Genomic DNA, 13760 nt, shown 5'->3' on the forward strand with positions numbered 1-13760 from the left:
ATACAATTATTAACCACCACAGTAGGTGCTTTATACACATTGCATGTTATTTGCTCCTCAAAACAACCTGACAGAGTATACATGCCATTTTCATTTTGCAGATGGAGAAATTGATTTTTATGGAGATTAGGTATCATGTATGTGGTCACATGTATAGTCTTTTTCTCTTTCCAATGTAACATGCTAAATGATCATCTAGTTAATCTACTAAATAAATGGGTAAGATCTACATTTTTTGTAATATTTCAATATATTTAATATAGTAACAGAATGTATGTATAAGCATTACTAAGAATTTCATCATTTACAGATTCCTCACACATTCAAAATCACAGTGACATGTCAACAAGGGAAAGAAAATATGAGTCCTTACCGTTCTTAGCAAATAAATGTAGGTTCCTGTGCAGATGTATATTCTTTAAAAGCTTAGAGTTTATATTTTTAACTTTCATTAACATGAATTCTAAAGGAAATAGCAGTTTGTGTATTTGGGATTCTTTTCCTGACAGTGTTGTTAGATTTATCCTTCCCCTTAAATTAGAAGTGGGCTTCCCTGGTGGCTCAGAGAGTAAAGCATCTGCCTGCAATGTGGGAGACCTGGGTTCAAACCCTGGGTGGGGAAGATTCCCTTGGAGAAGGAAATGGCAACCCACTCCAGTATTCTTGCCTGGAAAACCCCATGGATGGAGAAGCCTGGTGGGCTACAGTCCATGGAGTCGCAAAGACTCGGACACGATGGAGCAACTTCACTTTCACTTTTAAATTAGAAGCTAGGTTAAGATAGATATATTTTTGGTTAAATGGTGAAAAAGTAAAGTTAGTATGTAGAATACAAAATAGGTTAGAGATAACTAAAATCTAGTCAAGATGATCTGACTAGGGAAATGTGCTGATTTCTAGTATTGTCAAGTTTTCTCTCCCTAAATAGGTTGATAATAGCTCAGCTAATGTAATTTTAGATATTATTTAATCCTCACAACAAGATGAGAAATGTGATCCTCATTTTACAAATGAGGAAACTTGGGCTCAGAGAAGTAAAATAAATGCCCAGGTGACAGAGTCATCGTTTGGGCTTTGGTATATCTTTCCCCAAGGTTTGTGCTCTTAAACACTCTAATGTATTTTATGTAACTCACTACCATAGCCCAGGCTTCCCTGTTGGCTCATCTGGTAAAGAATCTGCCTGCAATGTGGGAGACCTGGGTTCGATCCCTGGGTTGGGAAGATCCCCTGGAGAAGGGAACAGTTACCCACTCCAGTATTTCAGCCTGGAGAATTCCACAGACAGTCCATGGGGTCACAAGAGTCAGACAACACTGAGTGACTTTCATTCACACCACACCCCAAGCCTTACACAAGATCTGACGTTATACATCTCCAAGCAGTGCCCAGGAGATCTCTAAAGCTAGACACATATCCGTGTCTGTTACAAATTAACAATAACATTGGAATTCAACAAAGGGCACTTTCAGAAGAGATACATACGCCATCACTCTGACAATCCAAAAACATTTTTAAGTGTTAAGTGCATTTTGCCAATCATAAAATGAAGATGAATCATATTCTTGACTTCATATTAAAAGTAAGTATCCTTTTTTGCATGATTTTTTCTAAAATTATTAATAATATGCTGATGATTCACAACCCCTTGTAATATCACCTTTGGCCTACCATTTATCATCACTGTATTATGATAAAAACTGTCTCTGAGTTAAAGCATGTTCATCTGGAGGAATGTTATTATGGTCTGCAAAAATAGCATTCAGTTATTTTTTAAGAATTATTTTCTCCATCTGTTCAAATCTACTCTATATTTGTTATCCTGAAACAGGTTAACATTACCTTACCAGAATTCCTGGCTTTAAGGGACTTAGTCCCTTCCTTGATCCTTTATTAAATGACCTGGATCTGTTTTACTTCTTTAACAAGTTTTGCCTGGCTGTTGTTTTAGTCACGCAGAAAATGATAACCCAAGAGTTTTAAAAATACTATACAGATTGCACACGGGGAGGCTGGCAGTCTTTCCCGCAGTGTTCATTCTCGGCAGCACAAATCGTCACCACAATAGAGAGCCTAAAACAAAAGCCAAATGCCGCATAAGGAGTACTTTTGCTACTAAAAAATTCCAACATTGGGGAGCATACTTTCCTCTGGATGCACACGCATAATTTCCATTATTGTTAATGGGAGCTATACATGCATAACACCCATTACCGCTAATGGGAGCTAAGTGCACACACAGGGGTAGAATACAGTGAAATCTGTCTTAGAAAATCACCCAAGAGACTAGCAAAAATCAGTTGCCTGGTAGAGAATGGTTTTAAATTAAAAGCAGAACAGAACTGAACTTGAAACCACCGGGGAACTATTTAAACTTCAGGGAGCAGTGGGAATTGGCTTCTTTCTTTCTTGCTCTATTCTGAAATCTTGTTTTCCTCATCCATGTTCTTGATGAGAGCCAATGACCTTGTGATCTCCTAAAGAGATGATCTGGAAATGAATTTTACACCTCCACTGATTCAAATAGTCAGCTTGGGGATCCTTTGGTGAGGGAAGGAATACAACCTCTGGATGATTACATCACAGCATATGTAAGATATGTCACATGGTATCTTTAATAACAGTTAATGAACCAGGAATGAAAACAGTACAGCAATGTTATTATGGCAATTTATATCAATCATTCACTAAACATCAAAAACATCTGTTCTATTATAATGTTATTGTAAAAGTCAATGAAAGATAAACCAGAAAGTGATTTCCATCTAGCCAGTGGCCTCTAGATTTTCCCTGGGCATCTCAGGGCTTTGGAAACACAGACTATTCCTAAAATATCTTAAAATCATAGAATTTTGTCCTAATTCAGTTTCTTCATTTTGCAGACAAGGAAACTACAGAGAAATCAAGTGTTTTTTCCCCAAAGTCACAGAGTACCAAAGGCAGATCTTGGACCCAGAATCCAGAATTTTCCTGACTCCAGATCCAGTGGTTCTAATCTTCAAAAGCCCAAAACTCTGAAAGACTTTCCTTTTTGGCTTTGATTGGTCTCTGAGGACCAAATGCACAGATGGGTGGTTGAATTTCAGACTCCAAAAGGGACAAATCTGGAGCTCTAGAGAAATGGGGACTTACTGTTCTGCATGTTACTCAAGTGACTGCATGCTCCAGTTATTTCCAAAAATAGTTTCAAATAAAATTTCAACAAGTACTTTAAAGAAACAGAAACAAAATATACAGGGGAAATGGAAAGTTCATTACCTCATGCTTAGAAATGAAGAATGGAAATGTTGTGCTTGGAATGATTTTTCTGTTTAGTATCCCATTTCCTAGGAAATCTTTCTAAGACTGATTACAGAACACAAGCCATAAAGTTATTCTTGGTCACCTGTGTCACACATATGTGACATTAGTTTGGTTATGATTAGTACACAGATGTCCCTAGTCAGCCTTGTTTTGACCTGGCTCTCCCAGAAATGGACAGGAGCAGACAGAAGACAACATTGGGAACTGTTTTGCAAGAACTGTCAGTTTACAAAAACCCATGTGAGTTCTTTCTTGCTCTTCTCCTGTGGAAGGTGTCTTAGCTGTCACCCTCTTTCCCTCAAAGGCAAAAAATATACCTACAGGAGAACAGCAGCTCAGTGAAACAGTCAGAAATGACTGACGTTCCATTCCAACCCAGATATTCTACATATACTGGGTTATGATTTTACAATAATGATAATCCTTTCTATATACTTATTTGGAATCGACGGCCCTGCTGATTCAAATCACCAAAGTGGGGCAGTTTGATGAAAGAAGTCTGCCCTCAGCTAGCTACTGTCAGTCTAGTTATAAATTTCAAGCCTAAGAATAAAAAGGATGGCAGGAGTGGGAGGGAGAGGAATGAAAAAAAAGAAAGACAATGAGAAATAAAGACTGGAATGACAAAAGAAGCAGCAGGAAAAAGAGGATACAGATGAAGGGAGTAGAAAAGATAGAGGAAAGCAGAGAACAGGGCACGATAATATTTTGGGTGCCACAGCATGAAACAGATATATTGGATTGCAAAGAATAAAGACTTTTGGAGCCTAAGTAGCTAGGTTTTACTCTCATTTTGGTTTATTCTATATGTGGTGTTGGACAAACTAAGTAAATCTGCTGTTCTCTCAGCCTCACATTCTGTCATAGAAGGATAAAATCTACCCATCTTATATCACAGGGATGTCGTATGATGAGTAATGCATTCAGTTCAGTTCAGTTCAGTCACTCAGTCTTTGCGAACCCATGGACTGCAGCACACCAAGCCTACCTGTTCATCACCAGCTCTCAGACCTTACTCAAACGCATGTCCATCGAGTCGGTGATGCCATCCAACCATCTCATCCTCGGTCATTCCCTTCTCCTCCCACCTTCAACCTTTCCCAGTATCAGGGTCTTTTCAAAGGAGTCATCTCTTCACATCAGGTGGCCAAAGTATTGGAGTTTCAGCTTCAACATCAGTCATTCCAATGAATACTGAGGACTGATTTCCTTTAGGATGGACTGATTTGGTCTCTTTGCAGTCCAAGGGACTCTCAAGAGTCTTCTCCAACACCACAGTTCAAAAGCATCAGTTCTTCAGCACTCAGCTTTCTTTATAGTCCAACTCTCACATCCATACATGACTACTGGAAAAATCACAGCCTTGACTAGACAGACCTTTCTTGGCAAAGTAATGTCTCTGCTTTTTAATATGCTGTCCAGGTTGGTCATAACTTTTCTTCCAAGGAGCAAGTGTCTTTTAATTTCATGGCTGCAGTCACAACCTGCAGTGATTTTGGAGCCCCAAAACATAGTCTGCCACTGTTTCCACTGTTTCCCCATCTATTTGCCATGATGTGATGGGACTGGGTGCCATAATCTTAGTTTTTTGAGTGTTGAGCTTTAAGCCAACTTTTTCACTCTCCTTTTTCACTTTCATCAAGAGGCTCTTTAGTTCCTCTTCACTTTCTGCCATAAGAGTGGTGTCATCTGAATATCTGAGGTGATTGATATTTCTCCTGGCATTCTTGATTCTAGCCTGTGCTTCCTCCAACCCAGCATTTCTCATGATGTATTCTGCATATAAGTTAAATAAGCAGGGTGACAATATGCAGCTTGTCATACTCCTTTTCCTATTTGGAACCAGTCTGTTGTTCCATGTCCAGTTCTAACTGTTGCTTCCTGACCTACATACAGATTTCTCAAGAGTAATGCATTAAGACACTTCATAAACTATAAACAGCTGTGATACAGAGTCCTAGGATTTTGACTATTTAACAAAGCAGATGATCAGAGAAAGAGTCACACTGATGAGATAATCATTGCCCAGGTATCAGAAGACATCTTGATAGCCTCTGACTATCAGTCTAACTTTCTAGGTGTACCTTTACCCCTACTCTATTCTATGAGAAAAGCAAACCAATGGAGACCCAAAATTTGGTGCCAGTCAATCAATTAGTCTATTCTACTGTGTCCACACCAGGGGACAAGTCTCTGGATGAAGGGCAAAGACCTTGGATTGAAGACATTTCTGCTGACTCTACAAAACACCAACTGCAACTTCACCAAGACACAACTACAGGCAGGGAGAGATCCAAAGGGCCATAGCTCAGCCCAGTGGTGATCCAGAGAGTCAAAAAACCTGTTCTGAAGGTGCGTAAGTCTCACCGACTTTCCCAGTCTTTGGAAAAAAGCAAGCAGGGTCCTAATTCATTCTCTAGAATCTGGAAATAATGGATTGTTATTTTTGTGACCTATAATACACACTAGCTTTTGTTGAGCCTCTTTTATACATTACATGATATGTTTTCATTATTAATTTTTTTCCTCTATCAAACAGAAACCACTTTGAGTGCAATATCACTGTGTCTTCCTGCTGCTGTTAATCTCTATGGCCTAGCACAGTACAGAGCCTATAGAAGGAGCTCAGTAAATATTTATTTGATTTATTTACATATATATTTATTCACCTGTCTTCCAATAGATAAAAGATCATATAGACATAAGCCATCTTATATAGGCATAGACCAGCACATATTTATATTTTAAAATAGTTATATTTGATCATCTGCATAGTAAATTAACCTATCTGAATATAAACAAGTGTCCACAAAGCCAACTAGAAAGAATAACTTGTTCTATAATAAGCATGAATTCCTGCCAAACAGTGCTAGAACATATAATAATCATGCTCCTAAACCCTTCTTGTAGCTCTTAAAAAAGACAAAGGAATAATGATTTGATTTTCAACACAAATTCATGTATAAATATCTTCTATGAGGAAATATTGAGATTCTTGTTTTGTTTCTAAGAAAGAGTATTTCTTGCAATTCTGTTTAATGGTTTATTTGCTTTGATTTGGAGCTGACACTTTTCCTTTCATTAATATTAGCTTTGCATAAACTATGCAACTGCTATTTATTCATCTGTTTTAGAGACTTTAAGAACACTGCTAAGGAATTCCTTGACAGTCCAGTGGTTTGGACTCTGTGCTTCCACTCCCAGGGCCCAGGTTCGATCCCTGGTGGGGGAACTTACATCTCGCAAGCCATGAGGCATGGCAAAAAAAAAAAAGGCTATATTTAAAACAGATAGCCAATATTGTATAGCACAGGGAATGCTGCTCATTCTGTAATAACCTAAATGGGAAAAGAATATGAAAAAGAATAGATACATTTATATGTATAACTGGTTCATTTTTCCTGTACACCTGAGACTAATACAACATTGTAAATCAACTATGCTCTCCAATATAAAATTTAAAAAATTTTTAATGTTTCCTTTGTACAGGAAGATAGCACTATTCCTTCCCTCTTATTTTATTACATAGTGAAAGAAATACACTCCCATATCGAAAGATGTGGGTGTGTATTCCAGCTTTAATGTTCTGTCAACATGTGACTTGGCAAGTTGCTAATTTTGCTAATCTTGCTGACCCTCCACTTCTTATCTTAATTTTTTTCTTCCAAAAATTGAATGAGAGAACATCTGATGTAAATGTTGTCTGTGCCCTACAAAGGACCATAAAAAGATTCATTAGTAATAGTTATTATAGATACCTTTTGTTTAATATCTACTGGAAATTAGAAATGGAGCATCCAATGTTTCTAACTCATTAAATTATGCAACAGGGGTATTATTATCTCCATTTAATAGATGAGAAAATGAGGTTTAGGAAGTTTAATTAAGTAACATGTCCAGAATCAAGAAGTGATTAAGAGGGAGGAGCCAGAATTTTAAACCCAAATTGACTGATTCAAACGTCAAAAGAAAAATATTCCACTGGAATTCGGATGAACTATTCACAATTTGTAGTCAAATTGCTTGCACTGTGTTCTCTTTTTTTTTTAATTTTCTTTTCCTTTATCAATATGATTTCCAATATCCTTTATTTTTCTAACTTTGGATCTGGGGATAATCTGCAATACATTTTGTCACCTTTTAAGGTTTATTTTACTCTCCTTCCATTTGATATATAGGATTCATGTAATGTTAATGTTCATGTGATCAACTTTAGTTTTAGTGAACATTGGAAAGAACACATACAGATACAAGCAATATCTTATGTGACCAGAGATTAAGAATGGTCAGATCCATGAGGGAAATTTTCCAGGTGTTTTTGAGTAGACACTGCATGCCATAAAATGGCAAAAGGTCACAATATGATGACAAGGTTACTGAATGGTACTTCTAAGGACAAATTTCTGAGATGAGAATGAATGTTAAATTCACAAGTTGACTTTCCCCAGATCTTTTGAATGTCCTCATTGTTTGTCATGAGATGTGGGTTAATATGGTTTAGGGAAATAAGCTAAAGTATAAGCTAAGTAAAAGCCTTTACAATGAAGAAATCTGGTGGATATTAACATGATCAATGGGATAAAGTAACATAATATAGTTCCCTAAATAATATATGATAAAGGATATTATATCATACTATCTATGTAATATTAACTAATTATGAAGAAACATTCAGGCAAATTGAAGGTCACTCTACAGAACTGGCCTGAACTCTTCAAAAATAGTAATGCTATAAATTATCCAAAAAAAGAAAAAAAAAAAAGGCAGAGGAAATAATTTAAAAACAAAATAAAAGAGACACACAGCCAAATTCAGTGCATAATTTCTGGTTGGATCCTGGATCAAAAAAAAAGAACATTTTGAGACAACTAGGAAAATCTGAAGATGGATAATATATTTGAAATATGGTAACAATGTTAAATATTTACAGTATGATAATTATATTGTGCTTTGTTGCTATTAAATGAAAATTCTTGTGCTTAAAATTACATCCTGAAGTATTTATGGGAGAACTATCTTGAGGTCTACAACCAGATTTCAAACAACTGAGTTTTAAAAATGTGTATTTTTATAAATATGATCATATATATTTATACAATGAAAGAGAGGAGATAAAATATGGCAAACTACAATTGATTAATCTAGATAAAGTATATTCTCACACTTTTTGTGAAGGGTTGAAATTTTTTAATTTGAAAATTTTCAAATTAAAGAGTAGGGGGTCATAAAGGCTGTATGTATTATGAAACTGTTTATATACTGACATGAAGAAAACCATGATTTAGTCAAAAAACATAAAAACAAATGGTTGTATATTAAAAATGAGTACATATGCATACATATATAATGATCAAATTTTATAAAAATCATATACACATATATTTTCATATTAAAAAACAAACACTGTGGACACTGACTGCAGCCATGAACTTAAAAGATGCTTTCTCCTTGGAAGAAAAGCAATGACAAACCTAGACAGTGTATTAAAAAGCAGAGACATTACTTTGCCTACAAAGGCCCATATAGTCAAAGCTATGGTTTTTCCAGTAGTCATGTATGAATCTGAGAGCTGGACAATAAAAAAAGCTGAGCACCAAAGAATTTATGCCTTTGAACTGTGATGCTGGAGAAGACTCTTGAGAGTCCCTTGTACAGAAAGGAGATCAAAACAGTCAATCCTAAAGGAAATCAACACTGAATATCCATTGGAAGGACTAATGTTGAAACTGAAGCTCCAATATTTTGGCCATCTGATGTGAAGAGCTGACTCATTGGAAAAGACCCTGATGCTGAGAAAGATTGAAAGCAGGAGGAAAAGGGGTCAAAAGAGGATGAGATGGTTGGATGGCATCACCTACTCAATGGACATGAGTTTGAGCAAACTCCAGGAGATAGTAAAGGACAGGAAGCCCAGCGTACTACAGTCCATGGGATTGCAAAGAGTCAGACACGACTGAGTGACTGAACAACAACAACATATGCTTTGGTGGGGAGAAAAAAATCCAACCATTCTCATTTTTGCTTTTTTTGACCACAATTGAAAAAGGGCTAGTCAAATTGTGGATAATGGCAAGCCTTCTCTTTCATGTTTTGTTCAGTGAATACCAACCATCTTTTATGGGATCAAATTCATAGTTTGGGGTTTATTATCATTGGGCCTTGAGAAGTAGAACTAACCAGCCCAAGAGAATAATTTGGGAGATGTCATTAATTGAAGGGTGTGAAGCAAAAGCATGTCCAAACATAAGTTAATGTATTACATCCCTGGGCAGAAATCGAAATATGTGTTTTTTCAGATGTAACATTTTAATTGGGCTACCTGATGGAAGGTTAAATAAAATGTACACTAAACCTCATTACTACTCAGTTGTCAAATACCCTCCCTGAAACATGACTCAAAGTAACAGTAAGGAGTGCAACCCAGAATTATGAGACTTAAAGGTTCTCTTTTGCAACACTATTTGCAACATAGAATTTTAAGTGGTTCCATTAGAACAACTACACTCTTACTATAATCCAAGAGTTTTAAGTACATAGCTGGGTTTTAAAAATTCTTTTTCCATAGAATAATCCATTTCAAATGACCTTCTGGAAATTATCTGTGACAATACATTTCTGATAAAATGCCACTATTGAATGAAGCCTAACCACGTGGCACAAAAACAAATTCTATATCTTAGCATGAGGTTTGAAATTTTTCTGGCATGAAATGGTTCCTAAAGTGAAGATTACTTTCCCCTACCCATCCTCCAACCTTCTCCCAAATCCCTGTAAAAGATCACTTTGCTGATAACAAAGATACATGCATAAAGATGAATGCCATGGAATACCAGAAGCCACTAAAACTCTCCAAAATAAAGATGATACTTAAATGAAGATCAATTAAAATTTGCCATGACTATATCTTCCATCCTTCAGTGAATGAGCTGCCCACACTTTCTTTTTTTCTGCAAGTCAGCTACCTGGTTACTGGTGGTTCTAATCATCTATGCTACTCTACAACCAGTAAAGAGAAATACAATGGCACATATCACTATGATGCTGGAATTCCTTCCATCAGCAAATGTTGATAGAGCCTCTACTTTGTGCCAGGTCCATGGGGGATTAACCTAGTGAAAAAGACAAACCCTGTATTTCAGGTATTTATTGTCTAGTATGGAAGAGCACAGAAAAAGAAACAATTGCAATATAGTGTGATAAGGATGAAAAATGGTAAAAATACAATGTGCAATGGAAAAACTGAAGAGAGATATCTGGGCTTCCCAGGTGACGCTAGTAGTAAAGAACCTGCCTGTCAATGAAGGAGACACAAGAGACATGGGTTTGATTCCTGGGTTGGCAACATCCCTAGAGAAGGAAATGGCAACCCATTCCAGTATTTTTGGCTGGAAAATTGCATGGACAGAGGAGGCTGGTGGGCTACAGTCCATGAGGTAGCAAAGAGTCAGGCATGACTGAGCTCACATACACACACACACATATACACACAAAGGATATCTAACTCAGTCTTGCAGGATGAGTCAAGTTAAAAATCTATAAAGGAAATACTAAATTGAGACCTCAAGTGGGATAAAGAATAGCATTAAAGAAAAACAAAACTACCCCAAGGGCAATGCCCATGGGGTAAGACCAAGAGTGTCAAATTTGTAGAAATTCCGCTGATTCACAGTTTAGTTTTCAAGATGAGGTGGGAGGCCTTAGTGAGAAATAAAACAAGACATGTATATTTACAAGGTAATAGAAGACTTGCAAACTGCCTTACAGACTTTGAACTTTATTTTAAAGGCATGTGGAGCACAGAAAGATTTTAAGCTGGTAAGTCACAGGATCATGTTGGCATTTGGAAAATCACTCTGGCTGAGATACGAAGAACAGATTGGACTGAGATACAATGGGACGCCAAATGGCTGGTTATAAAAAGGCTACTGCAGCAACTCAGAAGCAATAGAATGAAGAAAAGGAGATGAATTTGAAAAATATTTAGGAAGTAATTTTGACAGGTGTTAGTGATTGCCCAATGTGAAAAATGAGGACCAAAGAAGAGTCAAAGAGTAGAATCAAGTCTCTGGCATAAGAAATTGAATATGTTGGATAAGCAAACAAGGATGAAAGAGAAGGGGTATGGAATCATGGAGGACTATCTTTAAAATAAGATTCATAGTTCCAATTTCACTGAGAGATGTGAAAACAAGGAACAAATGGTTTAATGCAATAAGTTTGTAGGTGAGTTGGCAGAACTTTGAAGTAGTTCTAATATAAAGAGTTATTTTTATTAAGTCAGAAACAAAGTCATCTACTGAGAGGAAGAGAGACAGAAAGTATGAATGTTTGAATGGAGTGGATAAAAAGTGATGCAGGATCCGTAGAAGGAATTTTAGATTGATTGATCCATTTGAGGTTTAGAGGTCATGAAATTAATTGGCATTAATACCAATCAAATGGCATTGAAACAATATGGATGGACCTAGAGATTCTCGTACTGAGTGAAGTATGTCAGAGAATGACAAATACAATATGATATTTCTCACATATGGAATCTAAAAAAAAGGCTATAAATGAACTTATCTACAAAACAGAAACAGAGTTATAGATGTAAAAAATAAACTATGGTTACCAGGTGGTAAGGGGGAGAGGCATAAATTGGAAGATTGGGATTAACACATACATGTGACTATATATTTGCTATTGCTAAGTCACTTCAGTCGTGTCCAACTCTGTGCGACCCCATAGACGGCAGCCCACCAGGCTCCCCTGTCCCTGGGATCCTCCAGGCAAGAACACTGGAGTGGGTTGCCGTTTCCTTCTCCAATGCATGCAAGTGAAAAGTGAAAGTGAAGTCACTCAGTTGTGTCTGACTCTTTGCAACCCCATGGACTGTAGCCTACCAGGCTCCTCCATCCATGGGATTTTCTAGGCAAGAGTACTGGAGTGGGGTGCCATTGCCTTCTCCGGACTATATATAGAATAGGTAACTAATAAAGACCTACTGCATAGCACAGGGAGCTCTACTCAGTACTCTGTAATGGCCTATATGGGAAAAGAAGCTAAAAAAAGAGTGGATATGTGTATAACAATTCACTTCGCTGTACACCTGAAACTAACATTGTAACCAACTATACCTCAATAAAATTTTTTAAAAAATAATAATCAAATGGCATTAATTTTTAAGTTTTGTGTTTTTTTTTTTTCTTTAAGTAATGTTCAGCATTCTGGATAAAGAGAATAATCAAAAACACAATAGACTGATCTAAAGTTGGGGCTTTTCCATGTGGGTGAGACTTAAGAAAATAGGACAAGAGATCTGAAAATAAGAGCAAACAAAAATTCTTTGAAGTGACAAACAAGTGTTTAGGCTGCATAAAGAAGTGACAATGAGAGGGAGCTGACAGAGGAATAATAAAGGTTCAGGGGATTAGAGGTCCTAAGCACTCAAAGGACAGATCTAGTGAAACTATAAGAGGAAGATGCTAAAAGAAGTAAAGAAAAGTTAGGAAGATGTGGTCAAAGATTAGGATGTTTTAAATTAATATTTTCAGAATTGAGCCAGTGTCAGATGACAACATGTTCTAGGGAGTAAGTTAACAAAGGTAAAGATCCCTGAACCTGAGGAGGTAAAAGAGAGACTGGAAAAGGTGTACTATCCTTGTGAATACTGAAGTTACTCAGGAGAGAAATAGGGTGAAGAAAACGATTATAAAGCCAGGCCAAATTTTTCAAGGAATGAGGGGAAGTATTTGGGGTGGAGGATAGAGTGAGCCTTAATGAACCAAGATTTTGTATGGATGTGAAAGAGTAATGATCTGGAATTAAAACTAAGGATATTCAGCATTAAACTACCAATACACCACTAACTCAGGAGGCATGCTGGGGACAGGATGTAGAGGATAGTGGTCTTTTCTTCTGTGAATATATCTTAATCCCCTTCTCAGCAGTTCTGAAGAAGACTGCTCTGTGGGTTTATTCAAATTTAATCACCATTTTGAATTAGACTTACTGTATCTATATTCATAGATAATAAATCCTTTTCTCTCTCTCTTTTCAAAACTAGCTAGATTTTCATGGCATAAATATCAGGGATTCCACACTACAGCTGCCGCACATCAATCTTACATGAACCCTAACAAAAAAAATGTGTGTGCTAGCAGAAGGTAAGGACCACACTGGGTTTTCCCACCCAGGGATGGTCACCCTGATGTGTAATCAATCAACAGGAAAGGTGTGCCTTTTGCAAAGAACCTCCAAGAGGTCACTTTCCTAGGTGTGATCAATCTCCCCCATGCTGATCATGTTACAGCGATTACCACTCTACTCTAACAGCTTCTTCTCCAGGGAGAAACAAAACTGTGTCTGTGAATGTTTAGTATGGTGTGTCTTGTCAGGTTAAATTACCTTGTAACATAACTCACTGTAAATTCACCTCATAAGTAAAAAGCAATTGGAGATTTTAAAACACCATC

At 36.9% G+C, this 13760-nt stretch overlaps 1 long non-coding RNA gene across 2 annotated transcripts in view; it reads right to left on the reverse strand.

The window, feature by feature from the left end:
• LOC109557069 (uncharacterized) overlaps positions 1 to 13760 on the reverse strand; it is a 176911-nt gene that overhangs the window by 53187 nt on the left and 109964 nt on the right. The gene's annotated exons all lie outside the window — the stretch shown is intronic.

This window comes from Bos indicus, chromosome 3, assembly GCF_029378745.1.
Source record: "Bos indicus isolate NIAB-ARS_2022 breed Sahiwal x Tharparkar chromosome 3, NIAB-ARS_B.indTharparkar_mat_pri_1.0, whole genome shotgun sequence".
Taxonomy (NCBI): Eukaryota; Metazoa; Chordata; class Mammalia; order Artiodactyla; family Bovidae; genus Bos; species Bos indicus.